Raw genomic sequence first — 27,946 nt, 5'->3', positions numbered from 1 at the left:
GCAGTAACTAAGGGGGATAAAACCATATGATGAGTCACAGTTATGCTATGGGAAAGGTGACAATTAGTGAGCATCAGTACAGAGGAGGCCAGAAGAAATTGCACCGTTTCTCTATGGATCTAGAGAAATGCGTTTGTGCCAAGAGTGGTACTGCATTAAGAAGTCAGGAGTGGCGGCGAAGTATGCGACGGTGGTGCAGAACATGTTTGAGAACAGTGAGAGGTGAGGTGTGCGTTCATGACCTGACCCTGTCAATCCAGGACTGTCACACAAGAGAAGGTGAAATGGAAATAAAATAACTCAGGTTAAAAAAAAGACCACATCAAAAGAAAAATTAACAAGAGTGAAATTAAACCAAACACTCTTTCAGATGAACTGGAAAGCAAAGCTTCAACTCATCTATTTTGTACTGATGATTTTTATATCTGTCATAAAGGTGCTGTCCTCAGTGGTGTCTTCTTCTCTGCGCCCTCGAGGGACCATAAGTGGTGCTTTACACTTGAATCTTTTCGAATATCCCAGACAAGATATACTGCAACGATGTCTTCTTTGTGCTTGATAGCACAGTGATGAATATTTTCTGTATTTTAAGCAAAGAATTGAGTCACACATTTTTCCAGATCAGTTCCAGTTCAATTCTTAAAGCTTCGTGATTTTGAGGAATGAGCTGCAAAGCTACATTTCTCTTTGTGTCTGAGTTTCTTAAGAGTCAAAGAACCTTTGATCCCTGAACAGCAGACAGGCTCTAAGTACTCCCACACAAAGGCGCCATAGAGACATGGCTGCTTTAAAACAGAACCTATACGAGAAGGACAACTTCTGAGGGGCAGCTATGTTTGCAAGGACTAAGTTTAGAAGCTGCAGATTTACAAGTGCAGCCAGCTGCAGGCTGAATAATATTAGCCATAGGATTAGTTGAAGGGGATATATCCTAGTCATTCCTGCTCCATATTATTATTATTCTAATACTAGAGTAGCTTTGCATGATTTACTGTTAAAAGTCGCTGTTATTTCACTTTTACTGGGCTTTGGTGCAGCCCTGCAGTTTATCCTTTGGCTGAAATAAGCTGATTAATCATGGTTATTGACATATGTACTACTACTGACAATAGTAGCATTCAACTCTACAGAGGAGTGAAAAGAAGGAAGGATAAATGCTCAATTTTTTGTATTTATTTATTATTTCTCCCAATAAATTGAAGCTACAGCAACATAAATGAAGGACTTCTTAAGGTCATGTGACCCAGCCCTATCAGTCTCATGTCTCCAGTGTCCTGAACCCAAGCTGCACATAACATAACAACATAGTTGTGGCTAACATTGAGTTTCAAGGCTCATGTCAAACTCAAACTGTAGTATATGCTATATAAAAACAGCAAGTCAAACATCAGAGGACCCAAATGCAGAGCACAGGCAAGTTAAACAATGAAAAGCAAACTGTTATTGGGCGACCAAAGAATACAATATACAGAAAATTCAAAGAGTAAAACAAGCAAAAGAAGCCCATTAACTGAGAGGTGGACCCACAAACCAGACAAACCAAATCAGACAATCTGACAAAGACAAAGACTGGACTACGTATACACATTAGAGAGTGACTGAGAGGCAGCTGAAACTACAGTGCTTAACAACCAACTTTCATAAAAACAAAAAAAAACATTATTTTAGAAATCCTTCAAAATCTGTTTAAAACTGAAAAGCAAAGAAAAAACAAAACCTTAAAGTGAGACATGAGAAAACTAACCTTCAAAGTAACACAGAAGGTAAACAAAATCATCACAAAACGCACAGGAAGAAACAAGACAAACTAAAGGACATCCCGGGTACCATGTCGTTGTTGGTTTATCAACTTTTAGCTGAATACAAGTTTCATTTTAAGAGCTGGACTCAGCTGCTGTGATGACTTTTTACAGGAATCACACTAACTGTTACCTCCTGCTTCGCTAACTGTCCAAATCTCAGCTCGGTTCATTTAAACATCTGTCAGCCTGGGGAGCTGTCCAGTGCTGAAACGCACTCCTTACTGTAAACAGTGCAAACAGTAACTCTGCTTCTGTGCATCTCATAAGCCTAAAGCCATGAAATCTGGAAAACATTGTAGCTACAGTGACCATCACGCTGACTGAACGAAAACAGCAAAGAAACAAACTGCAACCCCAGTGGCAGAGGAAACTACAAAAATCAATTACAATGATGTGGCTTTGTAAACGGACAGCCTGCTGCAAACTTGGTCTGTGTGGTTCGGTCGGTCTGTAACTCTATTTCACTTCTTGGGGATGGTGGTTACAGTTTGGGATAAATTCTGTTTTCTTGCACTGACATTTATGCAGAGCTGTTTATCTTTGGTTATCGATTAGAACTTTAACAAAAAGTGAAAACACATTTTACAAAATGTTCCTGTTCAAAATTGAAGACCTACTAATGACAAAACAAAAGAGAAATAATAATGGCGCATTTCTCCAAACATTTCGACAACCTCCTGTACAGTGCACATTAGGGCTGCCACAAACGATTATTTTGATAGTCGACTAGTCACCGATTATTTTTGCGATTAGTCGACTAATCAGATCATCATCCATTGGACGTAAAACATACAGCATATTGCACCAGCAGCATCTGCTCTTATATAACTATCATTAGCTTACAGCTTTAAGTGTTTAAGGTCTGTGCTAACTAAAAATAAAGTCAAGATGATAGTTTATTAAATTTTATTGAAATTAGCAGATTGTCTCGGTGGAGTTTAATAAACTGCTCCTTGCTATCTAAAATATAACAGGACACCAGAGTATATTCTCGAGCATCTCACACTTCTGATAATCAGCTGTCTGCTTGCGTTTATTCAGCTGTGTAAAAACTATAACTTTAATCTCAGCCAAACCGATTTACTTAGGAACAAATACAATACTGAAAAAAAACAAACAATAAAATTTTTAAGTTATCTAAGTGACTCATATATCATGTTTAACCTGAGTAGCGAAAGACGGCGGTGGGTTTGAAAACGATTTGCCGGGAGTCCGGTGTTCTCACAGCTCTAGTGAGCCGTGCCCCCGGCTAGCTATCGAGCTAGTGGGTAACAGACGTCTCTGAAAACGTCGGAGCGCTTTTGAAAATATGTGGTGTCTTGATAAACTGAGCAGATATTTGAGGTTTACACAGCTACATTCTCGCCTGAAAATATGTTAAACGTTGATTGTGTGACCCAGAAAGAATAATAAGAGTAACATTAAAACTAACTAGCTGCCGCCATTGTTGTGAACTGAGCTGGGCTGCGCTATGAATTCTGGGACACTGCTTCTTCTTCTTCGGGGTTTAACGGCAGCTGGCATCCTTGTACATGCAGTGCTGCCATCTTCTGTTTCAGTCCGTTATTACACTCTTAAATCCTACTACTTATTCCTGCGTCTTTTGGGATCTTACAAAGCTTCAAACGACGCGTCGACTATTAAATTAGTCGTCGACGATTTTAGTAGTCGATGTAATCGTGACTAGTCGACTAATCGTGGCAGCCCTAGTGCACGTATGTATCTTTAATTTCCAGCCTACATTTGGGCTCTTCTCCTCTGTGACCCCCCCCACGCACAAACACATCCTCCAACCACACGCACCCATATTTTGCTCCATTGCGGTTTATTTCACACCTCAGACATTTAGTAAACAATTAAGCAAATACAAGTAATCTGCAATAAATTACAGGTAGTAATAAAATAAACTACTAACTCTTTTACGCTACGTCCGCACCTACACGGGTATTGTTGAAAACGCAGCTGTTTCGTTCACACGGAAACGGCGTTTCGAATCACCGAAAACTGAGATTTTTAAAACTCGTTTTTTGCGTTTACGTGTGGACGAGGAATACAGAGTTCGTCACGCAACGTCAAAGGTATGTGCCTTTTTTCACGTCACGCTGTGGCCACGTTATTGTTTACAGGAGATGAATTGCAGAATGGTAGATTAACAGATTAACAGTATTTTGTCTCTATCTTCGGTTTTTACAGGCTTACATAAACACACAGTTACTGTCCCTCTATTTACAAAGGCAGAGGCGTCACGGTGTGATTATTTTACATGTAGTTGTTTTTTTCCTGTGTAATATTCAACATTGCTATCAATACATTTTTCAAAAAATGCCTCTCTGTGGAAATTGGTTTAAAAACATAAACAGCTGTTATTTGTATCCCGCTGCAACTTTACTGTATAAAGAGCTAACATCTCCAAAATGTCAGGAGTAGTTAGTCATTACAACAAGTGTTTGTGAGCTAAAAATCAAGAATGTGGGATCCTGTTTGTCCGTGATTTGAACAGCCCAGCGCTGCTCCCAACGAAGGGAAAACCAATCCTGCAGGGAGACCTACCTCGGCACTTGTGCAGGTGAAGCCAAAGGGAAGATTTGCTTCACCATATTTTCTAGTCTTTGGCTTAGAATGAAGTTGGTTTGGAAACATATTCAGCGATGCTTCATCTCCTGCTTTGCGTTTGTGTGGGCGCCCCGTGCTAGCAGTGTCAAACGTTTTTTGTTTTTCGTTTTCGGCAATGGGGCCCCACACTTTGGGAAGGTCTGCCATACAGTACACCTGCAGCTATTATCAGCTTATCTCTGCAGCACCAAACTTGAAAATGTCCTTTTTCTCCCTCCCATCCACAGACAGCAGATATTAGAATAGTCAACTGTTGTTACCCTGTCACATGTGTCAACGTGCTTAAAAAACCTGAATACTGTAATAATTGCTGCATAAAATTCTTGCACCCTTCCTGCTAAACATACACTGACCAGGAGAACTTCTTTATTAATTATTTTCAGCTTAACTATTTTGAGGATTTAAAGTCTTTTAACTTTCTGACTGAAGAAGTAAGCCTATAAGCAAAACATCTTTGCTCTGTAATTGTCTTCTTATCACAATCTGCTGTTAGAAGATAGCTGCTTACTATACTCTTCAAACACTAACTTATTGACAGGCTACATGAAAGACGTGTCGTTATCTGGAATTAGGGGTCTTATCTCCTCTGCTCTGCTGTAGTAGGTTTAACGGTTCAAGCCCTGATATTAGACCACTATTAAGGGCAAAGTGTGCGTGCCATAATGGCTAATCAGGGGCATCACACGAAAATTCACAATTTCATAACCCCATGGATAGAAGAGCTTTAAGTATATATAGCTATGGAGCTATCTGAGCCGTTTGTCAGTGAAAAAATTATATTCTTCAGATTCTTCAAAATAACTTATAGTCAGTAAATGCCTCAAAATCTGTAAGTCGGCCTCTCATATAATTGTATATCAGACTTTGCTAGTCTGATAACAGCTGGTCACAATATTTTTTTTTCTAATCTTTAAACATACAGAACAAAAGCTATGTTACCTCAAAACAGGATTGTTGACCTTAAAGGTGAGAGCAGAGAGTGCTGATTATGGCAGAAATCGCAGGGCTAGCTTGAAAAGAAGGTGAGTTGCAAAGCCGCTTGCAGAGGCAGCAAAACTACAGGCAGCTGAAGAAGCTGAGATCAGATCGATGAGATTTGCCAGAAGGATGTGCAGAAGGGTATCAGCCAAAATCAGCTGATGTCTGGGACTGAGCTCAGTGTCACACTAACGTTATGCTCAGCTAGGGAACAGTTTTCAGTAAGTCGTTAAAAAAAGGCATACTTTCATTTACTATTTAGCATTAATGCTATACAGTTGGCCATGTTTAAGCCACATAAGAGTAATTAGAGTGCCAATGAACATGTTTATCAGACGTTTAACAGACATTTCAACGAATATTTAACAACATTCTTCCTATCTGCTGTCGCACCAGAAATGTGAATCTTCTCCACGAGAGGCCAGATAGCTGCACAAAGACTGTAAACCAAAGGTGGGCATAGCCATTAGCATTACCAGCTAATTTTTAGTCCCATTCCGAAGCCTCAGTTTGAGTATTTGTTGCCATCTTGTTCTGTGAAACAATTAAAAATCACAAGAAATCTGCTTTTAAAAGAATGTGACATCAGCAGGGGCAGACTGACCATTCAAATATACAAGTGCACATTCATGGTTGAATAATTTCCGAGGTGAACAGGTTCTGCTGGTGCGTTCGAAAACAAAGCTGCTGTAAAAATTATAATGTGAAAGAGTTGGACGGTCTTGGGAAGCTGTTTTATTTCTAAGCATCCACTGGTGAAACTGCCACGTTACTCAATCTGGTGACAGGGCTCTGTATACATTTGTACTCATCTATGAAGAACTTTACTTATGTGCTTCTAAACCAGATTTTGTTATACTATAAATGAATGATCAGCTCACTGTCTTTGTTGTCTGTCTTTGATTTGCTCCTGTTCTGTTCCTTTGCTTCCTGTGTTTGTTTTTTTATTTACTTGAAATAATTTTGATGAGTCTGAAACATGAGCTGTGTTTTGTGACTTCAGCTGAGCGTCCTGAATTGTACCTGATTGTGTTGAGGTATCAGACAGACTTGCCCAGTACCAGCCTTACTGACCGAGTAGATAACTACACTGCAATCAAAGTGAAACTGACTTCAGTCTTTCTTATTGTTCTTGAGGGAGGTACAAGAGCTTAGAGTACTTACAGCAGATTTTCTGCTGCAGGCTCTGCACTGTTGTGTCTGTCAGCTCGCAGATTTTGGGTGAAAAGGTCACTGATGGCTGCCATGACTGGAATACAGTGTGGTGCCTGAGCCACAGAAGTGTAATAGTTTTTAATGCTTTTTCAGCACTGGACTCCAATTCATTTCAACTCTGATAACATGTGAGAACCTGGTCATATCTGGTAATTGCTTCTTTACTTCAAACTTGGGCTTTTCCACTGGAAGCTGTTGTTTCTTAGAGATGGTTTTTTTTTAGTGTTTGAGTACTTGTATCCAGAAGAAAACAATGAAGTTTAAAGTGCAACACAGTCTTATTCTTTAGAGCTGTGGGAGGCAGCTGCGTGTTTCTGCTCGGGGTTCGGTTTATAGAATTGGATTATAAAGTTTACCCACCAATCATGGACACTGAAGTGCTTTAAAAGATCCCTCCTGAGCGGATTTATAACTCTAGCAGTTCAGTGTAATTCTCATTATTTGTGAACAAGGGGAACGGACACACCAATCCATTATAGTAAGGTCAAAATGAGACCCCAAATGCAGGTTGCAGGATATTGCAGCCAGGAATGATGAGCCAAAAGGTAACTTTAGTTAAAACAATGCAAAACAAAAGAAAACAACTTAAAACAACAAATATTGGTGGAAAGTGTTGGCAGCACACAAGGTGACTGGAGAGTTTAGGAAAGCCCAACAAAAATTATATTCTGGAAGAAAAGTCCCAAAAAACTGAAACATGCTGGGAAAGTGAAAAGAACCAGTTTGAACTTTAAGTGTCTCTTCAAATAAATTTACTTCACAATCAATCATATTGTAATTTCAGATTAAAACATGACAATAGTGATGCAGTCTGAGCTCTGAGATAGACTGGCGACCTGTAAAGGGTTTATCCTCTCGTCCCGTCACAGCTGGTGGGCTCCAGCATCCCCTCAACCCTGAGCTAGATAAGAAGACTGATGGAGGGATGGGTGGGTGGTCGCAAACAGAGAACCTTTAATAGAAACGCACAGAAAAAACTGAAGAACTTTGATTATCATCACCAATAAAGGTTCTCTTTTTAATTCAATCTCAACATTTCCTTCTTTATGTGTGCATGTTTCTGAACTTTGCTTTTGAAAGGCTTTATTCAAATCTGATTAACTGTGAAGCAAATATACCATTGTCAGCTTTTGCTTCAGGGCACATTGGCTGGCTTATGCTTTTTCAATTAATGGCTTTAAAACTTTTTTTAACCTTCCACATTTTCTCTGCATTCATTATTATTGCTGCCAGTTTTTATTTGCTTATTCCTGCCTGCTCTGCTCACACATCTCTAGATCTGAAAAAGATAAAAACCCGACCTAAATGAAACAGGCATTAAAATGTCATTATTCTACGGTGTTATTCGACCTGCCGGGGGTTGTTTGTGCACATGCTATTCACATGGTAGGAACTTTTTGTATGATCTTATGGTTGAAGTATCAGAACTGATGCTTTTGCCAAAACCAGAGTTGTAATAAGTCCAAATATTTTAAAGGTAAATAAGTGTGAGAGGACTGTTGAAGCACTTCTTGTTTATTTCCACATCAAACTTCTACAAGTTCAAGAGAAATCATCTGTCAGACTCCAGGTGAGTTTTCTCTCGTTTCAGACACCCCGCGTCGTTGTTTGCTGGAGACTCTTTCCACCTGAAGGCTGATGACATTCAAGGACTCCTCTCTGAGCTTCCCTTGGGCTCGTGCTTAAAGTCGCACACTGCCTGCTCATGTCATCTCTGTGACACCGACTCAGAAATGTTTACCTGCTCTGCTCACATGTGCAGCTGATGTGCAGATACCAAATGCAGCTTTAAAAAATACCAAGTTTTTTAATCTCAGGACAAGCATTTCTTCTGAAAGACTTCTTTGACTTCCGCTCAGTTTTGGATCGGCTCCTGTCCTTTGTGACTCAGTTTTACTTTGCTATGTTACCCTTTCAAAAAAACTGATGAAGGTTTTTTGACGTCTCACAAGGACGAGTAATAATTTTAGAGGTAAAACTAGAGCAGTTTTCCATTTTCAGTTTTGTTATTGCTAATGTGGATTTTCCCGCCACTCTTGATGTCATTAACCACCAAACCTGATGTTTGGATGCAAACACTGACTTTAACATAAAAAGAGTTGATGCAGCTCAACATATGTGACAGTAGACGCACAGCACAAGTGCATTTGTGTGCTTGTGTTTTGAAGACAAGCAGAATATACTAACCACATAAAGCACAGCTCATCAGTGGCTTCATTTTGCTCAGACTTTATAGATAAAACTGTTTAATGAGCAGGCAGACAAGAGCAGAAGTAACGTGTCAGCTGTGACCCTCAAGGCTGCTCGAGAACCATGTTGACAGAATAATCTCAAACCAGTGAACCGTGTCGGGCATGTCATCTACTGGCACTGCCGCAACGCTCCTCAAGAACAAGTAAATAAGTGCTTGTTTGTTCTGAAGCCACAGAGCTGTATTCCTCTGACATTTTACTTTGCATTAATATCCACATGCAGAGCGGCGCACGCGTGCAGCTAATTACTCTTAGCAAGGCCGCTTTCGGATAAATTAAGGACACTTTTAAGGAAGCCTGTGTTCATTTTTCCTTTGCATGTGAAATGAGATCAGGCATCCAGCTGAAGGCTTGTCAGTTGGCTCTGTGCAGCTCTGCCCAAGGACAACGGGGAGGAGGCCTTCATGGTCGATGGAGCAAAATGAACTAGAACCGCAGTTTTTCACTGCTGTGTACAGATTTCAATCCTACCGATCGTTCAGTAATGCTGAACAACGTGTCAACGTGGCTTCTGTCAGGTGAGCCACCTTCACCATCAGCTGAATCACTCATTTGATTATTGTAAATGTTTTATAACACTTTTTTGTATTAAATCACTTTGTTGCCCAAAGCCAGAATGTGTTGCAGTCTATTCTAAGAAAATGAGGCCTTGCCAAGCTCTCGTGGTTGCCTCTAACAGCCTGTGGAATGACTTCTGTGAAGTACTTGGGTTGGATTTTCTGCTCAAACTCAAAGGATGTGGAGCTTGTACGTGAGCCTCATTGCCTGTTTTCCACTCCAGCCTCAGCGTATGCAACCCCAGCTAATGGTACTGTAGAAACAGAGCTTGGCAAATTACTTCACCAGGTAATTTGATCTATAATACTAACTTATATGTAATGTCACTATTGATTTTAGCCATTAGGAAGCTGTGACACAGGACCCACACACACGGGTTATGCATAGCGTCTTTTTTATTTTGACAATAATCTGCGGTTTTTTGGCACCTGCCTCGGACGCAGCCACTCCGTCTCTCTGCAGCATCATCTGCTCCATCTCACTGTGGGAACACAAAAAGACATCTCCCTCATTAACGCAGTCCTGTACACCTGTTGCCTCCCCGCCTCCGTGCCGCCCAGCGAGCTCACTGTGTCACCCCTCCTCTGCAGCAGGCCAGCAAACCACGCCCCCGCCACAGAAGCTGTTTATGATTACAAAACAAAAGATTGCTTCTGAGTTCTTGCAAGCTTTCCAGCGGGATAAATTTCAGGGTTGAGGGGCAAACTTGTAACTACTGGAGAGGAACAGAGTGAGAAACTGAGTGAACAACTTCAGAAAGAGAAATGAACCAAAAACATGGGGGAGACATCACTTAGAAAATACTGCAATGCTGAGTACGGCTCTGTGCTGGAAACCGACCAGTTTAAATGAACTCTCCCAAGAAGAGTAATATCAAGACTTATGCCAGAAGCTTGTTAATGACTATTTTATTAGTCCTTTATTTATCCCGGTAAAAATCTCATTGAGATTAAAAATCTCATTTCCAAGAGAGACCTGGCATCATGGCAACAAAAGTCACATACCACATAAGTATATAACATTTAAAACAAATACAACATCCCATACCAACATGTGTAAAATATACAATAACAGTATCGACACTATCAAGAGTGTCTGACTAAAGTAAGATTTAACCAGATGTTAGTGAGGGTATATGTTTATATTTGAGCCTGTATGAACGAGAGAAAAGAAATAAATTCAAACCCAATTCTTGTTTTTTTAAAATCAGTCAGTGACGTGATGCTGTACAGTCACTCCACCCAGGAAACAGAGCAGGTCAAAGAAATCGCTAAAAGCCCAAAGTTACCATGAGATTCATGAGAGTGTAAGCTTTTGAAATATGTGGAAATGTTAATTATGAATTTTAATCTACTACTGTAAAAAAAAAAGGTTAGGGGATCCCCCAAAGATTTATTGCAAAAATAGTTGAGAAAAACTGAATATGTTGCTAAAATGAAAAACCTTTATAAGGAGGAGGGGTAACTTATTATCATCTGCTGTTCATTATGGCTGATGATGCTGTTGGCATTTCTGTGCTGTCAGGTTATTCTGACCCAGATATTTCTATTAAGGACAGAGCAGATTCTCTGAATCACTGTCAGGAAGAGAAATGCTACTAAAAATCACAACTGATGAGCTGCTAAACTGCAGACCACCCTCATATTTAACTCGTACTGTCACCAACACATCAGATAGATGACAGCTGTGATAGTTTGTCAGGGGGTCCTCTCGTAAACTTGTCCCGAACAAATAGAAGCGTAGTCAGTAGGGTTTGGGGCGTGTACTTTATTCCCAAGTGCACAAAGGACTATTTACCAAAAGAATAAACAAGGAACTTGTAAAAAATAGAAAAATAAAAAATAACCTATTCCCAAAGCTCAAGCGGCTGAACCAGCCTACATGTAACCACGTTACCATCTCACCCAGTCCCAGGTATAGCCTCCCTTGCCCCTCCCACTAGGCATTAATCCATCAAGGGAATTTTCTTCACAAAACAATACTTTTCTTATTTCCAGCCATATTTTCCATAATAATCATATATGTATTTATTTATGATTTATGACAACGTACAGTGTCTCGTAATAGGAGAAAAACCCAAACAAAAAATAATGCGGTTCACGTGACCGCGCAAGCGCGCGAGAACCCACTATTTAACCCCGAAACACCTTCGGCTTGTAGCTGCTCTTGCAATCTGCGACCGCAGCGGGGACCGCGCGCCCGGCTTTAATTAAGGGGAAGTGACAATACATGGTGGCGGCCCGCGCACCGCTGTCACCCTTCCCGTTTATCTGACCGGTTGGCCTGGCATCGCTGGACTGGCCATCGTGGGCCGATGGTGATTCTTCATATTTATGGGCTGATGGTTTTTTTTTTTGGTTTTTCTTGTTTGTTTTTGTGACGGTATAAACAGTGAAAGGTGGTGGGTTGTCCAGATGCTGGCAGATGTTTAAAAATAACTCAGTTGTTTGGTGGTGGCTATGGCGGAGCTTCCACAGAGGCCAGCAGGTGGATGAGGGAAAGGTGAGGCAGGAGGAGGAGAGACCCGAGGCGGCCGTCGGTCCAAGTGTCAGGTGAACTGAGCTTCAGGTAAGAAGTTATGACCTGCAGTCTATCTGGGTCAGATATAAACCAAGTTTAGGTGGAGTTTATTTTCGTTATGCTGACTTTTTACAGTCAGCTACAATAACTTGTACTGCGTGCTAGCTAGCATGACGGGGTTTCTATACAGCTGGGTGGTGCTATGATGTTACTGATGTTGAACTTTATTCATATGGTTAGTTAGTAGAGTTGCCAACTGTCCCGTAAAAGACGGAACCGTCTGGTATTCAGAGAAAATATTACGCGTTTCGTATTGAGGTGAAAAGGAACAGTTTGTCCCGGACTTCAGCTACAATGAAAAAGACACAAAGCTGGAGTTATTCTGTCTTTGCTGCACAGCTGCCTCTTCTTCTCTCATTCAATCATGAAACTGATCAATGATCAGCTGATCGGCTTTTCTCTCGTGTTTGTTTATCGCTCACTTTGCGCCAGAAAGAGGAAACCAGTGGATGTCGCGCTAAACAACAGCAGCACGTTTAAGCTTGATCAGCTGTTGTTAGAATTTATTTAATATTAATTTCTAGTATCAGCTGATGTTTGCTGGAGCCACAGCTGTAAAGCTGCTGGTCATGATGTCGGTTTGGATATTCAATTCAATTCAATTTTATTTATATAGCGCCAAATCACAACAAAAGTCGCCTCAAGGCGCTTCATAGATACAGAGAAAAATATGTGGTGAGAGGGAAACATGAAGATGAAACCAGGAGATGTCCTTACTGAACCATCAGAGCTGAACAGGTGATGGAGAAACAGGTTTACCTTTTAGGTGACATGAATGAGTTGAAGTTATGAACTGTTTCTGAGAGACAAATAACACCAGGATCCTTTTCTAAGTAGCTGACAGCTGGTAACTGTGCAGGGGCGGGTCTAGCAAAGTTTTTCCAGGGGGCAGGTAGGGCATTAACAGGGAGAGGGGGGCACAAAGAAATACTTTTCTTTCTTATTCTCATTTAAAATGTCTCGCTTTTAATAAATAATTATCTGAATCTTACAACCAAAGTTTTTATCTGATGTAAAATGTATAGAAATCATACATATACCAACAAGACTGTCCATCACTGTCACAACAGCGTTTGTTTTGATTCAAAGGCTTTATGGCTTTTCCTATAATACCTGGTGGGCCGGTCTCTAGTAAAAGTGCCCTGGACGATTTTTTGTGTTCCAGTCCAGCCCTGTGGCCTGGCGACAACAACGCAGCGCGAATAGTGTGGAGTGTAATTGCGGTTGTGCATGCATGCGTCCATGTCAGCTGTCTGCGGTCCGTTACTCCGTCACATAATTCCTAGCATAAGGGACCCCCCCCCGGATCAATATAGAACATAGAGCTTTGAGAAAAATGGAAACTGAATAAACCATAATTTGGAATCTTCATCTTGGCTTTATTAATTTGACCTTTATTAACGCAAACAACACATTTTCACTGGCTCATGCCTGTCAAAGTAACAGTGCAGATAAATGGATTCAGCATCTCCAAGTACCAGGATACATTTTGCAGTGTACCGCTGACACCTTGTTCCCATTTTCTTCCATTTTTCAGTGACAAAGTTTCTACTGCAGCTTTAAAAGCAAAGCACAAGCTCACCTCTTCTCTCACTGCCCCTTACTTAGGTGACAAAGCTCAGTCGACCGTTACAGCCACTGCCTGGGAAGCATAAGCTTATATTAAAAGAACAGCAACAGGTAGGACAAGTATCATGGTACTTGTCCTACCTGCAAACTGCACCTCACTGCTGCCCTGTGAAAATAACCAGTACTGTGAGTAAATACAAATTATATGATTCATTTTCTTTTCAGTTTGGCTTGGTTGAGACTACTTGTTTAGGTTAAGACACTAAAATGTATCTTTGGGCACAAACACACTATTTGTTACTTAAGACGGTAAAAAGTACCTTCAGGAAAAACTGATTAGGAACCAAACCTGCTTGGCTTGTGTTTGGACACTATAAACTACAGTTAGTCTTAGATACTGAAGACTCACTCTTTTATTATTTATCACCAGGACTAAAGTACCACTTTTCAGGATTCCCTCTGTGAATGGATTGACTTGTTCAGCCTTCCTGTTTGCAGAGCACTGAGCTGCGTCTAACTGTGTGAACCCAGAGAAACATTTGCTTAATGTGACACTCTCCTGGGAACTCGAGACTGCTGCTGTGCTGCGTTTCATGGAGAGAACTGTAACCACTCCAGACCATGAGAGGGCTGCAGGCAGCATCTGCTGCTCCTCTGTTGTTTCATTAATCCCGAGGCCACATGCAGTATGCCTGTTTCATCATCCTTGCAGTGTGCTTTTAAGTGAAAAAGTCAGAATTGTAGTTTTATTTACTTTTACTGTGTGCCTATCCTAGAATGATACTTTTATAGCACCAGTTTCCAACAACATTCATTTCAAGGTGATTTATATTGTAATGTAAAGCCTATAAAGACCCACAGACGAGAGAGAGAATGCTAATGATCCAATTATTCTCTGAGCACTATGAGCCAGTGGGGAAAGGCCCCCTTTTAACAGGAGCAGCCATCACAACTAACCAAAGCAATACGTTTCCAGAGTTGAATACCTGAAAGCATGAGGTGGCAAAAGAGTACCAAGTCTACCTATAAGCATCTTTTTGGGAGTTCTCTAAAGCATGGTCAAACAGTTCACTGAATATTATTTTAGCTTGAAGGGCTCATTCAGAATCTAAGATTTCTTAATCCATCATATATCCTCTATAAAGGTAGCGCACCATTGTTTGAGCAATCAATAGATGCACTGCAGATATGCCTCACTTTATCTGTTGTCAATATTTCTCCTCACGGAGAATCCTTATTTGCCGAAACAATTACTTGGTTTATTAATAATTCATCATTCGCTGGTGTAATTAGTGATTCAGTTTACCTCCGTGGTTGGGGAATATCTCCCATTTACCCCATGTGCATATATTGTATCAGCTTTTTTAAAACCGAAAGCACTCAGGATGAAAGCTCCTGCCTGTCTGCACTCTGCTGCTGCTCTCACTGCTTCTTTGTAATTTGTTTTCTCCTTACACAACCTCAACCTCTAGCTGCCACCGGCCAACTCTCCCTCACCTCTCCCTCACCTCTTCCATCTGCTTCATCTGTAAAAATTAACGCTAACAGAAGTTGTATTCCTTGTTGACACCCGTGCAAGGTGTTCCCCTCACTGACCTTGTGTTATCTGCCTTGTTTACAGAGGACACTTAATGGATCTCAATCATTTCTGTTATTGAGGGCAGAGATGTCGTGCTTCAGACACATCAGCTGAATTTAATTTCATGTGATTTAATCAAATACATGTCTCCTCTTCAAGCATCAACCTGTGGGGCTGAAAAATGAAACAAAACTAAATGCCACAGACTGCAGTTCCTCTAATGCCCACTTGAGGCTTGTCTCAACAGTGAGTCATATAAAGTCCTACGTCCAAATACTCCACTTTGTAGCAGAAATAAACATGTTTGCTTCAGATCTGGTGCGTGAAACACTACCATTATGTTACTATGTTACTTATCACTAATTCAGCAGATACCTGTGTTTATGCAACAGCAACTGTACAGTTCATAAATGCAACTTACTAACCAACAACTTTACTCTGTGGTCTAAATACTTTCACAGGTACTTAAAAAACCAACATTAGCACAAAAATAATTTCACCAACTTCTCTCTGTGTAACTTGATGATGTATTATAAAGTGCTACCAACTTGACCTAGAGTCAGTGTGCACAGGATGGAAATCAGTGGCCTAAGAATCGAGCCTTGATAAACTCATGCACGTCCTGTCCGGCCTGCTCGTCCTGCACGTCCTGTCCGGCACGTCCTGTACATCCTGCTCGTCCTGCTCGTCCTGCACGTCCTGTCCGGCCTGCTCGTCCTGTCCGGCCACTTTCCAGGCCGATGACTGGACGTCATTGCCGTCATGGACGGCCCCCTGAACTTTGTAGCAGAAATAAACATGTTTGCTTCAGATCTGGTGCGTGAAACACTACCATTATGTTACTATGTTACTTATCACTAATTCAGCAGATACCTGTGTTTATGCAACAGCAACTGTACAGTTCATAAATGCAACTTACTAACCAACAACTTTACTCTCTGGTCTAAATACTTTCACATGTACTTAAAAAACCAACATTAGCACAAAAATAATTTCACCAACTTCTCTCTGTGTAACTTGATGATGTATTATAAAGTGCTACCAACTTGACCTAGAGTCAGTGTGCACAGGATGGAAATCAGTGGCCTAAGAATCGAGCCTTGATAAACTCATGCACGTCCTGTCCGGCCTGCTCGTCCTGCACGTCCTGTCCGGCACGTCCTGTACATCCTGCTCGTCCTGCACGTCCTGTCCGGCCTGCTCGTCCTGTCCGGCCACTTTCCAGGCCGAAGACTGGACGTCATTGCCGTCATGGACGGCCCCCTGAACTTTGTAGCAGAAATAAACATGTTTGCTTCAGATCTGGTGAGTGAAACACTACCATTATGTTACTATGTTACTTATCACTAATTCAGCAGATACCTGTGTTTATGCAACAGCAACTGTACAGTTCATAAATGCAACTCATTAACCAACAACTTTACTCTCTGGTCTAAATACTTTCACATGTACTTAAAAAACCAACATTAGCACAAAAATAATTTCACCAACTTCTCTCTGTGTAACTTGGATGATGTATTATAAAGTGCTACCAACTTGACCTAGAGTCAGTGTGCACAGGATGGAAATCAGTGGCCTAAGAATCGAGCCTTGATGAACTCGTGCAGTTTGTGGGTTATGATCATCAGAAGCAACAGCACATCCCAGTCTTACATAGTCTGAACTAACTGTGGCAAACACGTCGCCTTCTAATCAATCAGGATGTTTTGGTGGAATCTGAATTCAGATGATTCCACACAGTACAGGAGGTAGTGTTCGGATTAGAAGCTGGCAGTAATTTTCCAGTAGAAGGCAGATTTGAGATGAGTTTATAATTATTTAATATTGTTAAGTGTTGAGGAGTGAGACATTTTCAGCACATCCATTTACAAGCACTTGAAAATGTTTTAAAAATCTGGTTGTCATGGTGAGAAAAGGAGAGCACTGATTAAAAAAGTCTTCATTAGCTTTTTTGCACTTTTAGTATTGATTGCATTAATATTGGACAAATTATTTCTGTGCGTCAGAAGAAGTCCAGTTCAGTCAACACGAGAGAAACCTGATGTCTCCAGTTTAATTACAAAACAAAGAGATGGAAGTGAGGTCGACAACAGACAGGAAGCTAATGGGCTCAATGGCACTAAACAAGAGACTTGTTAATATTCATGCTAATTATGTTAGATAGACGCACATCTACTCATCTTTGGATTGTAAACAAGGCCTTTCTCTAAAGATGAATTTGCACCATTTGTTCTCAGCTTCCTGACTTGTGACAGCTGGATGGTTTCTCCACGGTGCTTTCTATCTGCCAGGCGCCAAAGTGGGAAATAATATCACAAAGCAAATCACCAGTGTGACACATAAACTAGTATTTATTTATTTAGGTTTTTATATACCTGTGTATTAGGGGTGCAACGATACTCGTATCGATATTGAACCGTTCGATACAGTGCTTTCGGTTCGGTACGCATATGTATCGAACAATACAAAATTTTTAATTTATTTTATCAACTTTTCTTCTGACGATGCTGTCTGTGTTGAGAGCTCAGTGGATCTGCGTTCGACTACTCCGCCTAGGCTGCACTGTCGAGCGCAGATCCACTGAGCGCAGCGCAAGCTAGCGAGACAGAAGCTAAGCTCGTTGCAACATGGCAAATTGAACCTCCCCCACCCTCATTCAGATCTGGCCTTTGGAACTATTTTGGTTTTCATGTGACGTATGACCCTGAAGGTAAGCGCGTCATGGACAAAAGTAAAACAGTATGTCGGATGTGCCACGCAATGCTCAATTACATGGGTGGGAACTAGTGCGTTAGCGCAGTTAGCTTGTTAAGGTGTTGACGGCGTCCAGCCCCACGCACGGGGCGATCCGCGGTAGCTCGTTAACGGAGATTTGCCGTGTTGTGGCGTCAACGTCATTTCAGATTAACGCTGACAGCACTAGTGGGAACACAACGAATATGACTGCACATTTACTCCGACATCATCCTAGTGCAAAGACAAGTGGAAGCAGACAAAAACAACAAGCACGCATGCTACAAACTTTACCCGAGTCATTTAGACAGCTGTTAGCACAGGATTCTCCTTATGGGGACCTGATATGTTTAATATGCTGCTGAGAATATAGCCCAGAAGAAGCGTATAGTATAGCTTTTATTTTGGAAAGAGCCATTTCTCTGTAATAAACTCTCTTTTCCAAAGATGAGTGATTCCTCCATCAGATAGATTTATTTTTTTATTTCTTTGTTGTTTCAGCAACATTAAATTTAAAAACTGTACTTTTGAGTTAAAATATATATTTATAATTTTAATAAATGACAAATTAAAAAAGCATGAACATTTTTTTTGTATAGAAAAAATATTGAACCGTGACACCAAAGTATCGAACCGAACCGAACCGTGAATTTTGTGTATTGTTGCACCCCTACTGTGTATCTATTTGTACTTACCTTATCTGCTATGTTAGTGGGTTTGCAAACTTTTCAAACCCACTAACAGTTCAGTTCAGCTGTTCAGCTTTTACTGAAGAGAGTTCAGTAAAAGCTGCTTTAGAAATCATTTGAGGCAAGAAGCTGAAAAGGAAGTGGCTGAGCATGGATCCGGTTCAATAACAGCTAGTGTCAAAGGTTTTCAGTATTCAGTCACACCTGGAGTGGCTCCTACTTAACTTTATAAAATCAAGAATGTGTGACCTGATGCTACCAGAGTACATTAGAGCGGTGCTGACCCAGAGGATGAACAGAAAGTGGAAATGATGGATCTTGTAAACACGTACCACAAAGGGAGTCTGAAGTGGGCTTAAATGGTCGAACACAGAGCGAGTTACTGGTTTGGTTAGATGACAGTAAACAGGGTTTGGTCTCTCGTTCTAAGTACAAGGAGAAATACAGGCTTCAAATATTTTTCTCACTGTGTATCGATGTCAAATTGCCGTCCTTGAACTCTTTTGCCGTCCTCTCAACTTGGTTTGAAATAACTTTTTACAAAATGTGTCTGCAAAACCTAAAAACCAACAGCAGCCCACATATCCATGCGCCTCGGATGATTCTCCCACTGAATCTGGGAGACGCCGTTTGGTAGCACATGTGATGAAGCCACCAGGACTTTAGACACTAATTTGAAGCCGTACGTCCGGCGTCTTTATGGTGTATAAGGCAGCGACATACTCCTACCTGCTGTTCAAGGACTTTTCCAAAGTAAAGTTCAAGGGAAGGCAGATTGCTGTCTCTGAATCGCACTGACAGTGGTGCTGGCAATGGCTTTGGGGTAAATACAAACAAAGTTGTTGAGCACATTTAGAAAACCCCTTTTGAGAAACGGAAGAAAAGACGAAGGAAAAGAAAAGAGTTCGAGAAAAGGAAAAAGAACTTAAAAATACACCAGTTCTTTAAAGAAAAACCCTCTGAATTACTGGGTCAACATACAGGTAGGGGTGGGCGATATAAACGATATACGATAGAAACGATATAAATTTAGCCAACAATAGAGATTTTGACTATATCGCTCTATCGCGATAGCGCATGTTGATGATGTCATCAAGCTGCGCCTGTTTTGGTCGAAAGCATCGCAGCGGCTACAACCATTATCATCTGCAAATTATGGCGGGCAACAGTCATAGCAAAGAGATGAAGCACTGTTGAAATATGGGGAAAGCCAAAAACTGCGCTTCCTCCACTTCCTAACATTGATTCATTAATGTTGAATTCTCTCGCAGCTGTTCTGTTCCCATGTTGTTGCAGTATATTAATGACTAACCTCGTATTGTGGATGAATAATCTCAGTTGTTCTCCTGACTGAAGTTTGGCCCGTGTATAGCATCCTGCTATGCGATTGCATTTGTCCCTGACCACCAGAATCCCTCACGTTAACTTTTATCGAGTGGAAAAAAAGTTGGCGTTCATCCTCCAGCTTCACTGTGCTAATGTTATGCTAACATAGCTGTGTCGCTAGCGATCACGTAGCACAACATTATATACCAGGTAGTCCAACTTCAGTAACCCTGCAAACGCCACTGCTGTTTAGTTTTCTGTCTTCATTTATGTTGGAAGTGGTAGCAGAGCTGTACGTTTGAATTAGTTTCAAAAATCTCTCAGTCAGAACATGGTATGAAATGTTTAGGTGGAAACTAGCGAGCTAACTTCCTGTTAACTTCTAACTCCTTTGAATTTAATAAATTCTGTTTTCATGGATGTTAAACTTAATTGTTACACCCGATAAAGCAGCAACGTTGATGATTTAATTAAAGATGAAAGAATTTAGACTGTTTTTAACTCTTAGTGTTCGTTTGACTTTGGGACCTGAAGTAGACGGAGTTTTGGACCCAGATTACTCCGTGAAGCTCCTCACTACGGCAGCCGTAATGCTCTGACAATCCATCAAGCAGTGCAGCTTACCAAAGTTGTACTAAAACATTTTTTAACAGATTTCTGCAGCCCAAATCGGTTCGAGGTCAGTAAGCACAACCAGAATTCATACATAAGGCACACTCTCGATTTTTGAGAAAATTAAAAGGATTTTAAGTCCTTATAGTGTGGAAAATACGTTATACAGAAGAAAAGAATATATTGTGATATATATCGTTACCGCACATGCTTCAAATTATATTGCGATATGAATTTTAGGCCATATCGCCCAGCCCTACATACAGGTAAATATATAGTGTTTTGCAAATGAGACAGCCCATAAATTCACCTTCATATATCCAAACAGTTAATCCAGCACATCAGATAATCAGAGCTAAGTGAGTGCACTTTCAAAGCTACTTAGTCATGATAATGTGTGGGAAAAGAAAAAAGAAAGAGAATTTATTCTGATGCATGTTATGGGTTATTAATATGACACCAGGCCTGTTTTTGTTTGTTTGTTTGTTTGTTTTGTAACAAAGCCTGAAGACTGGCACATATTCAGATACGCTCCTTGACAACCTGATAATTTGGTGTCCAGACCAGCGCTGGTCTACATGTAGCACACACAGTAGCATCAGGAAGAATCGATCGTTAGAGGTTACAGGTGATTGTTTTGCCTGATAGCAGAAAGCAGCTTTGTTCCTGTGACATCTACAGTTTGAAAGTGGGTTTTTTTCTGACATCTGGAAATATTATTATTTCCATTTTATGCAGAAAATTGAAACATATGTACATAAACATACATACTGTATACTACCACAGTAATACTAACTGGGAGGGAGACTTTCATGATGACTATATGGACTCAGTCACTTGTGTTAAGTCTCATTTGATGCAAGTTCATACATTTTAGTTTCATTTACAGTAAACTAGAGTGTTTGCTTTACAGCATGTTGACCTTGGGATGTTACAGATACTGTATGAGTATTTAGGGTGGATTGGTTTCTCAGTCAAGTTAAAGCTGGTGGCAGAGAAAAGGCTCACCTTTAAGCTTCAAATCTAGTTCCTGACTAACCAATGGGTCACACGGCTACTTTTTTATTTTACATACATGGAATAAATGCAACCTAATACAGAGAGGTCTTTGAAAAACAGTGTGCAGCGACTTAACCAACTCTGAAGAATATTGATTTAAATGATGACCCAATTACTGCTAACTGCCGAGCGCTGAAAGCCAGTGTGTAACTACTTGGTTTATTTTGTGTTTATAATCACTGAGTGATCTGCCAGTAAGTTGGACTTTGCATGAATCATTATTTTGAGCAAGTTGTGCTTGATAACAGATTTTTCAGGACTGATTTGACTCTGATATGAATATTTACTCAGGAGATGCACTTTCAAGGAGACACCGTTGTGAGGATCAAATTTGTTTCAAACTATAAAAAGATTATTATCAGTAGGGTATCCTTTCATCTGCACTGCAGAGACAGAGGACCGAAAGCCTCAGACGTGAGTGGCTGAGACTAAAGCGTAGTTCAGATTTGGGCTCTGGCAGATTTATATTTCACAGCTTTGAAAACCAGTATTCCCAGAGGACCCAACCAGCGGAGATACTGGGTTAGCACTGCAGAGACACTCATCCCCATTACACTGCTGCTGCTGCCTCTCATATACAAAAGGTCCTGTGACCTTGACTCACATTTTTATCAGCAGCCTAACCCACATTGATAGTTAAAATATTATGTGTCTTCATTATGTTCATATTATGAATTTTTTTTTGCCACAAAATGCAGGAAAGACAAATGAATTTGCCCGTCATAACACGAGACAACAAACACACATGAAGTTCATTCAAATTATACAGAATGAGCTATACTTTCAACATTTCAACACTTCTTGTTCATCAGCACGACCACACTTAAAGTTTCAAAACTGGGCAGATGCTAATCAGCATCAAGCTGTATGCTGGCAGCGATGTCCAACATGCAGCTTGGGGCCAGAAGCAGCGTGCTGAAGGGTCCAGTTATGCCAACTGGATGACCTTGCAAAAGGGGAAGATGGCAAAGTCTTGCAAAGACTTTGTGCATTTAGAGTTCCTCTATAATATGTGACACGTTAATTGTAATTATGCCAAATTATGACATCTTAACATATATCATACTGAAATGACATGCTTGTTTTTTAAAGACATCACCGTGTGCTTCTTCACACGAGGAGTACTTTATGTAAGCATTCTTTCTTCCTTTCGTTCTTTCTTATTTGGTTTTATTGGTATAATTTTCTGAGCATCTAACTGAAATGTACATTGTCCACAAACTGAATGGAGTTTTGAACCGTTGCTCTGGGGGACTGTGCTGTCAGAATGCATCAGGGGTCTTCTATCACTCCTGTTCTTTGACACTCATATAAAGCAGATCTTTAGCACCTGTTTCTCATATATAAAAAATATTATCAAATTGAGATGCACAGTTTCTAATGAGGAGCTAAAGATCCTCAATAATGCATCCATCTTACCCCTTATTGACTATGTTATTCACTATTTTCCTCACTCAATGAATCTGCCCTGAATCTCTTGCAAATAACTCACACTGCTGCTGCTGGGCTACACACAGGTCAGACAGACAGTGTCATCTGTGGGAATACATAAAGAAGTGGCTGTAATTCATAATCGGCTAATGCAAGGCATTATTACACCCCATGAATTAAAGATGAAAGTCTGCACTTGTATTGCATCTTTTTAGTGTTTGATTTAAAGTCCAGTGTGGAGTCTACAGAGGCAAAATTACAAGAATTGTGTAACTGCCCAAATATTAATGGCTCTAAATGTATTTTTACTGGTTCTCAGAGAGCTCCTGACTTAGCTTAAGCTATTAGGGTTTATGATTTCTGACAATGCTTAGAACAACTCTGAGCACAGAAACTTAAACATCACAGTGAGGAGGTGTGGATGGAAAATTAATATCAAAAGATGTGATCCGGTGATCCAAAGACAAAAGAAAAAACCTGAACAACGTGCAATGCTATTAAAATTATGGAGCACTGACAACTGAACTGATCATGGAATTTACTATATTTAATTATGGACTTCACTATTTGATTTCACTATTGAATAAACTTTTATGCTTCTGTGTATGAAACTCTTAGCACTTCACAGCTTGAGCTCTTCACCTGTTTGGTTCACCTTTGTTTAAAGATGCTTGTGAAAACTAAACCCACTAATACACAAGCGAGTAACAGACAAAAAACCCCAAAAGTGAAATTAACATTATTTCATTCAAATCAAACATATGCCTCTTTAAATGTATACATTAAATACATACAGTTATATGTATTAGTATTACTTCTTCCAGTAAATAAAATATTATCTGTAATGAGACAGAAGACTCTCCTCAGACCCTCAGGCCCACACTGATCACACTGATGCTTTCCACACTGTACAAATTCTTGAACATTCCTGTTTTTATTAGTTTGTCTATGAGAAGCACTTTCTAAACAAATATTGTAAGTTCAAGTTCATTAAGCTAGTTTGTTGTGCAACAGGTTGAACAGCTCCAACCCCCCCCCCCCCCCCCCCAAAAAAAAATCCCCAAACAAAGCAAAAGGGGAAAAAAAGGGAAGAAAAGCATTATGGGTAATATTCAGAGTTACCATTAGGCAGGTAGAGAAAAAAAAGGTCTGTAATGACCAGGGAGGTCGGTAACTACCGGGAACGGATAAGGAAAACCGCTAGCAGCAGTCCCACTGTAGTGTCAGAAACAGATTCCCACAGTGTTGCTTCAACATGTCATTCAGCGTAAACATTGCATTGATGACTTTTATAGACGCTGTTGTCAAAGAAATTAGACTTCAAAGGGACACAAAGGGGCAAACAGGATGCTGGTGGTGTACTGCAGCTAATCATGATCAAAACCACATCTAGTCTTCCACTGCATGAAGGATGCTGCAAACAGCTATGACTGAACTATAATTGGGTTCCAGAGAATAGATCAGTCTGCTTGTTGCTTGTTATGGCAGTTGCAGTTTACTGAAATAAATCTGTTAAAATTATGGCTAAAAGACGAATAACTGATTAGGCTGTTATCCTGATAGGACTTCCAATCAAAATGAAAAGCAGCAGCACATCAGGGCTACAGCCAAGGACCTAAAGATCAAACTGGAAATGCAGACTCACTCTGCGAGCACAAACTAAGGACCAGGACTTTTGTATTTATGTTTTTTTACACTGCATTGCCAAAAGTATTCACTCATCCATCCAAATCATTGAATGCAGATTTTCCAGCCACTTCCATGACCACAGGTGTATAAATCAAGCACCTATGACGAATGCTTCTACAAACATTTGTGAAAGAGTGCTGAGAGTTCATTCCAGAAAAGGGTCAAACATTCCCATGAACACATTCCTAAACCCTGTGGAAAGCTTTCCCTGACAAGACGGACTGACGTTATACTAAACCGTTTGGATTAAGAATCGGTCGTTATGAAAGTTATGAAAGGCAGATGAGCGAATACTTTTGGCAGCATCGTGTAAGTCACCTGTCCATCTGTTAGCTGTCCAGCACCGTGAGCTGACTGTTCTTGGCAGTTGGTTCAATATGAATAAAACTGATATTGAACTTTTATTGGACGGAATTAAAGTTATCTGATTAAACATGTTAAAGTGAAAGATGAAAACATGAAAAGATTATTATTAAATTCATTTTTCTTAGTTTCATTAACCTCGTGGTTTGTGCTGCTGTGGAGAGGAAATGGCCTGTCAAACTGAACAGATCATTAATGAGCTGTTTGTATGAAATATGCACTGGTGTCCAATTTGTGTGGAGTTATTCTCTTAAAATGTGTCTAATTTCATTATCACAGACCCATTAATGTCTTTATTTCTATGTTTGTCCACCGTTTCACAAGAAGACCAGGGAAGTGCACTGTACAAGTTCACCATCGCATCTCTTACTTGACTTGACAGAACCTGGAACCCCATCAGAGATAATGGTATCACAACAATAGTTATTAAGTTTCTATGTTAACTCAGGCTTTCTGCTTCAAGCTCTGTGTGCACTCACATAATGAGGGGTGGCTGACACATCATTTCACTCCTTTTCTACACAAAATCAATCAGCCGAGCGCTGCCTATTCTAGTCAGAGACATCACAGGGAAACCCTGAACATGATCTGGTCCACACCAGCTTTACTGCATGTGTTCAGAATAAGTCATCAAAGGAAAAGGACGACCTGTCACAGTGAAACGTTTGACGTTAGGCTCAACATACCTGTGCTGGCTGTCTGTACACTCCATATGATGCATAGTGAGGGCAGTAAATGATAAGATATTGATATATTTAAATATGTAAGTAAAAAAACAAAAACAAACAAACAATAACTGAACTCTATTTGCTTGCTTCATTTTCAGGGTCCTTGTATTGTTGCGTCATGCCGTGACTCACATTAACGCCACGTGGGATTACGAGGACGCTGAACTACAGCTGAGCCATGGATAAAACTGCACATGCTACAAATACAGCTGCTATAAAAAGGCTACAACTGAAAACTAGGCAGTGACATTTATTCATTTACAGGTAATAAATAAATAACAAATGAGAACAAACTGAGCAGTTTGTAAAATGTTTACCTACCGTCTACATTAACAGCTGATCGATTTCCTTTTGAAGTTTTTCTACACATATAAATGCAGGTTAGTAGTGAAACCAGTATACACAGAAACTGCTAAGTGAATTATTTCTCTGTTTAATTAATAAAAGAAGTCTTTACTGTCAAAGCTCAAACTTCATTGGCTCCTTTATGAAGGAAAATATCTGTACCAACGTTTGTGTTTAATTTCCACATAATCCTGGCTTTTCTGTTCTAATAGCTCTGGGGTCAGCAGTGTCCCAGCTCAGGACACAGTCAGTATAATTAACTCCCACACTGAACCTCTGTTCTGCAGAAACACACATTTCTATTCAAACTGAGCATCACACACTCAGTTCAAGGGAATTAAGCTTGATTTCCTGCTGCCAGTGACCCCACAGAGATTACCGTGACACTGTGATGGTTGCGATATGTGCCGCATGCTGCTAACAGCTGCATTTCCACAGAGATTAGTGCTCCACGCTGAGCAGATTCTCTTCTGTTCAGGGTGGTCTGCACAGGACAACAGTAAACAAAAAGGTGGGCTGCTCTACAAGTCACGCTTGGATGCTCCTGTATCATACAACAGAAATCAGCCATGGCTCAGGCAGGACAGGGCAGTCCTATTTATACTCTGTTTTTACTTACAGTTACTGATTACAACCCTTTTGTTAATAGTAACTTGATTACTTCTTGTGAACAAAAGCCACAAAACAATTATTCTTACTTAATGTCCCAATCTGTCTGCGTACATGCCCCTGTCTGTGCTACATCATTTTTTATGGCTGCTAAATGGATGGATGCCTTTGTGAAGTTTTGCCTTGTCTCATTGAAAAGGGGTGAAAACAAGGTTTCGTCTTAGCTAAAGCACGTGTTCTCTGCTGGTAGTGTCAATGACTGTGGTAGTGTGGAGCACACCTGGCGGTCTATGGAGCGATCCCCCCTAGATTGTTGTTTTTCAGATGTGACGATCTTCTGGATGGTCAGCCTGACACTCACGCCACCCTTCACCGACTTTTCAGCCCTCTAAAATGAGGCTGTTACCTCACAGCAGCCAGTGCGTCAAGATATACACGTGTAAATCTGACAAAATGGCATTATGTGTCACCCTGGGATGAGAACGCGTTGTCTCCGACCTCGTAGTTAGACTTTGGCAGCAACCAGCACAGTCTGCTGTCTGCTGGGCTCACTGTCAAAATATCTTGAAAGAAAAATTACTCTTACGACTAGAATGCTTTCAGAGGGCTCGGACTATGTTTAGCCTTGAATATAGAGTACTAGAGTTTTCATAGTGCTGCGCTTGCTTAGATTTCACTCACATTGTGCTGTGAGTCAAAGATGCTCTCATGCCATCTGTCAGTGGAAGTACCTTGAGAAATGCTCTAATATGTCTAATATTAGCTGCTTTTCCCAGTGTACATCCCCTCAGTAGCTGTATCCTGGGGGTGACCATCTGGTGGCTTGTTTTAGGATTTGTACAACTGCCCGGGGGAGGATGGAGAGGCATTCAACACTGGGCCTCTATAGCATTCATACTGTACATACACATACGCATATATTAGATTTGCTTGTGTTTTACACATATAAATTGATATTTCTTTTCTAAGCTAAGGAAAATATAAGCTTTTCCATGCATGGAACAAACACCGCTGCTCCTGATTATTGCAGTTCTTATGCACTATTATATTTGTGGAAGAGAGCACAGAGAACACAACCTGAGGCTCGGCCCCTTGAGGAGAAATGCATAATCTGGTTTTAGGTGAAGTGTACACTTCTATTGTGTTTGGATTTCTTATAACAAACATGCATAAAACATTTACCATTAATCTGCTATTTATTACCTTACAGTGCTAG

Source organism: Perissodus microlepis, chromosome 15 (genome assembly GCF_051167445.1).
Source record: "Perissodus microlepis isolate ML-2025 ecotype Zambia chromosome 15, ASM5116744v1, whole genome shotgun sequence".
Lineage (NCBI taxonomy): Eukaryota > Metazoa > Chordata > Actinopteri > Cichliformes > Cichlidae > Perissodus > Perissodus microlepis.
This window is presented reverse-complemented; position numbering follows the sequence as displayed.